Source organism: Schistocerca americana, unplaced genomic scaffold (genome assembly GCF_021461395.2).
Source record: "Schistocerca americana isolate TAMUIC-IGC-003095 unplaced genomic scaffold, iqSchAmer2.1 HiC_scaffold_243, whole genome shotgun sequence".
Taxonomy (NCBI): Eukaryota; Metazoa; Arthropoda; class Insecta; order Orthoptera; family Acrididae; genus Schistocerca; species Schistocerca americana.
Window position 1 is genome coordinate 212501 of NW_025725954.1, and position 5000 is coordinate 217500.

A 5000-nucleotide genomic window follows, 5' to 3' on the forward strand; every position below is an offset into this window, starting at 1 on the left:
ACTGCGGCGGATCGCTGGCTGGCATCGTTTATGGTTAGAACTAGGGCGGTATCTGATCGCCTTCGAACCTCTAACTTTCGTTCTTGATTAATGAAAACATACTTGGCAAATGCTTTCGCTTCTGTTCGTCTTGCGACGATCCAAGAATTTCACCTCTAACGTCGCAATACGAATGCCCCCGCCTGTCCCTATTAATCATTACCTCGGGTTCCGAAAACCAACAAAATAGAACCGAGGTCCTATTCCATTATTCCATGCACACAGTATTCAGGCGGGCTTGCCTGCTTTAAGCACTCTAATTTGTTCAAAGTAAACGTGCCGGCCCACCGAGACACTCACTCAAGAGCACCCTGGTAGGATTGCAACGGGGTCCGCCTCGGGACGCACGAGCACGCACGAGGCGCGTCGCACGCCTTCGGCTCGCCCCACCGGCAGGACGTCCCACGATACATGCCAGTTAAACACCGACGGGCGGTGAACCAACAGCGTGGGACACAAATCCAACTACGAGCTTTTTAACCGCAACAACTTTAATATACGCTATTGGAGCTGGAATTACCGCGGCTGCTGGCACCAGACTTGCCCTCCAATAGATACTCGTTAAAGGATTTAAAGTGTACTCATTCCGATTACGGGGCCTCGGATGAGTCCCGTATCGTTATTTTTCGTCACTACCTCCCCGTGCCGGGAGTGGGTAATTTGCGCGCCTGCTGCCTTCCTTGGATGTGGTAGCCGTTTCTCAGGCTCCCTCTCCGGAATCGAACCCTGATTCCCCGTTACCCGTTACAACCATGGTAGGCGCAGAACCTACCATCGACAGTTGATAAGGCAGACATTTGAAAGATGCGTCGCCGGTACGAGGACCGTGCGATCAGCCCAAAGTTATTCAGAGTCACCAAGGCAAACGGACCGGACGAGCCGACCGATTGGTTTTGATCTAATAAAAGCGTCCCTTCCATCTCTGGTCGGGACTCTGTTTGCATGTATTAGCTCTAGAATTACCACAGTTATCCAAGTAACGTGGGTACGATCTAAGGAACCATAACTGATTTAATGAGCCATTCGCGGTTTCACCTTAATGCGGCTTGTACTGAGACATGCATGGCTTAATCTTTGAGACAAGCATATGACTACTGGCAGGATCAACCAGGGAGCTGCGTCAACTAGAGCTGAGCAGCCGGCCGCCCGGGAGTGTGTCCCGGGGGCCCGCGCGAACACGCAAGCGTCCGCTCAATTATTCTGCAAACAGGAGGAGGCTGAGCTCCCCTGCACAATACACCTCGAAACCCTCTCAGGTCCCGGCGGCGCGCAGCGCCGTCCTAAGTACTTGGTCGGGTTCGAGAGAGGCGCAATCGCCCGGAGTTTGGCGAGTAGACGCTTTAGGTGCGACCACCCGTGCTCCCAACTGAGCTTGCCGCTGCCGACAGAGGCCCGGGAGCGTGCTGTCGTGGCATTGCCGGCGGGAGACAACACGCGCCACCTACGGTGACCGGCAGCTCCAACGCCAGCGCCACAGAAGGACAAAAGCCCCACTTGGGTGCCGAAGCGAACTCTCCCAGCACAGCGCACGCGCCAACACGTCCGCACAGCTGCGATACAAACCACCTGCGAGAACCGCAGAGGCGACCGAGCAGCAGACGGCGTCGCGGCGCCGAGCGCCGGGCGGCGGCGCATCCTCAGCGCACACAGTCCTCAATCGGACCAGCACACTGCAGATGTCCACCGCGCTTCGCACCGGGCCCGCGAGGACCTACTTTGGCCGCACGGCGCCGCGTGCAGGGTGCGCCGGCGCGCAGCTGCGCCGCCTGCCGCCTCCGTCGGCCGGCGCGCCTGCCACTGGCCGCCCCCACCAGCCGGCTGTAGCGCGTGCGCCCACGCACCGCGCGGCCAGCACGCCGGGAGGCCCCCCCTCACCGGCCGGGGACGGTCCCACCCAGCCACCGCCGCGTATCGCTTCACACCCAGATGCCATTCACGTTCGTGGGCATGGTGGGTATCGCTGGAACAACCGGTTGGTAGCTCAACCGATCGTCGCCATCACTGATTCACCTCTAGCGAGAACAACCGCACCACAACGGTTTACCAGTTGTTCATTTGCATAACGTCACCAGCAAACGTAGGCGTCCATCGCCATTTGCAAATTCAACGATTGTTGCATGCCTGTGTCAGGTGTCACGACACACTATGTCTGCCCACATACACGCAACAACATGTGCACGCTTCGCGAACACGTGGAAGGTGGCCCCCGTACGTATGCGATGTCCATTGCGCGAACGACTGTCAACCGGCCTCTGTCGCATGTCGCAGATGTGGAACGCAGTGCACCATGCTATCACGGTGTGTGAGAAGAGACGACTACGTCTGACAACACGCGCCACTACATCAACAGACGGCTCATGCTGATCGCCATCCAGGGCATACCACACTGCAATCCAGCTCTTATAGGGAGACGACACGTAGCTGAGTGCACAACATTTGGACCGCATGGTTCGCCGTTGTTGGCGCAGTCGTTGTACGGTCACATGTACCACGATGTATCATTCAGTACATGAGGACCAATGTGCAGTACAGTGTGTGATTTGGACGTACAACATCAGCGGACAGTTGACACAGGCCGTACCACAGCGTAGGCTAAGTGCTTCGCACATGCGAATGCCAGTGAACAACTGCAAATGCCAATGAACAACTGCAAAGGGCATTGAGCATGTACGTCCTGCTGCCATCCACATTACAGTGTATAGCTGCAAGGTGTTTAACATGAAGCGATACACTGGGGACCGGGCAGTGCGAGTAGCAAACTATATTGCGGGGGTTGCAGTTAGGCAACACTACACTAATTTAACGCGTCGTATGACAATTACAGAGCAGGTTAAGGCCCAACGTGTGTTGGGTTAAGGCCCAACGTGTGTTGGGTTAAGGCCCAACGTGTGTTGGGTTAAGGCCCAACGTGTGTTGGGTTAAGGCCCAACGTGTGTTGGGTTAAGGCCCAACGTGTGTTGGGTTAAGGCCCAACGTGTGTTGGGTTAAGGCCCAACGTGTGTTGGGTTAAGGCCCAACGTGTGTTGGGTTAAGGCCCAACGTGTGTTGGGTTAAGGCCCAACGTGTGTTGGGTTAAGGCCCAACGTGTGTTGGGTTAAGGCCCAACGTGTGTTGGGTTAAGGCCCAACGTGTGTTGGGTTAAGGCCCAACGTGTGTTGGGTTACGTTAAGGGGCAATGTGGGTTACGTTAAGGGGCAATGTGGGTTACGTTAAGGGGCAATGTGGGTTACGTTACGGCGCAATATAGGTTACGTTACGGCGCAATATAGGTTACGTTAAGGCGCAATATCGGTTACGTTAAGGCGCAATACAGGTTACGTTAAGGCGCAATACAGGTTACGTTAAGGCGCAATACAGGTTACGTTAAGGCGCAATACAGGTTACGTTAAGGCGCAATACAGGTTACGTTAAGGCGCAATACAGGTTACGTTAAGGCGCAATGCAGGTTACGTTAAGGCGCAATGCAGGTTACGTTAAGGCGCAATGCAGGTTACGTTAAGGCGCAATACAGGTTACGTTAAGGCGCAATACAGGTTACGTTAAGGCGCAATACAGGTTACGTTAAGGCGCAATACAGGTTACGTTAAGGCGCAATACAGGTTACGTTAAGGCGCAATACAGGTTACGTTAAGGCGCAATACAGGTTACGTTAAGGCGCAATACAGGTTACGTTAAGGCGCAATACAGGTTACGTTAAGGCGCAATACAGGTTACGTTAAGGCGCAATACAGGTTACGTTAAGGCGCAATACAGGTTACGTTAAGGCGCAATACAGGTTACGTTAAGGCGCAATACAGGTTACGTTAAGGCGCAATACAGGTTACGTTAAGGCGCAATACAGGTTACGTTAAGGCGCAATACAGGTTACGTTAAGGCGCAATACAGGTTAGGTTAAGGCGCAATACAGGTTAGGTTAAGGCGCAATACAGGTTAGGTTAAGGTACGACATAGGTTAGGTTAAGGTACGACATAGGTTAGGTTAAGGTACGACATAGGTTAGGTTAAGGTACGACATAGGTTAGGTTAAGGTACGACATAGGTTAGGTTAAGGTACGACATAGGTTAGGTTAAGGTACGACATAGGTTAGGTTAAGGTACGACATAGGTTAGGTTAAGGTACGACATAGGTTAGGTTAAGGTACGACATAGGTTAGGTTAAGGTACGACATAGGTTAGGTTAAGGTACGACATAGGTTAGGTTAAGGTACGACATAGGTTAGGTTAAGGTACGACATAGGTTAGGTTAAGGTACGACATAGGTTAGGTTAAGGTACGACATAGGTTAGGTTAAGGTACGACATAGGTTAGGTTAAGGTACGACATAGGTTAGGTTAAGGTACGACATAGGTTAGGTTAAGGTACGACATAGGTTAGGTTAAGGTACGACATAGGTTAGGTTAAGGTACGACATAGGTTAGGTTAAGGTACGACATAGGTTAGGTTAAGGTACGACATAGGTTAGGTTAAGGTACGACATAGGTTAGGTTAAGGTACGACATAGGTTAGGTTAAGGTACGACATAGGTTAGGTTAAGGTACGACATAGGTTAGGTTAAGGTACGACATAGGTTAGGTTAAGGTACGACATAGGTTAGGTTAAGGTACGACATAGGTTAGGTTAAGGTACGACATAGGTTAGGTTAAGGTACGACATAGGTTAGGTTACGGTACGACATAGGTTAGGTTACGGTACGACATAGGTTAGGTTACGGTACGACATAGGTTAGGTTACGGTACGACATAGGTTAGGTTACGGTACGACATAGGTTAGGTTACGGTACGACATAGGTTAGGTTACGGTACGACATAGGTTAGGTTACGGTACGACATAGGTTAGGTTACGGTACGACATAGGTTAGGTTACGGTACGATATAGGTTAGGTTACGGTACGATATAGGTTAGGTTAAGGTACACATTGTTGTAAGGAAAGGTTTAATGGGGGGCGGGGCGGGGCGGCCGGT

At 52.0% G+C, this 5000-nt stretch overlaps 1 non-coding gene across 1 annotated transcript in view; it reads right to left on the minus strand.

The window, feature by feature from the left end:
* The window catches only part of LOC124576041, a 1910-nt gene extending 757 nt beyond the window's left edge, over positions 1 to 1153 (minus strand). Inside the window, exon 1 of the ribosomal RNA XR_006972464.1 lies at positions 1 to 1153. This exon is cut by the window's left edge and continues 757 nt beyond it. This is a non-coding gene — a ribosomal RNA (small subunit ribosomal RNA).
* Positions 1154 to 5000: the final 3847 nt, after the last annotated feature.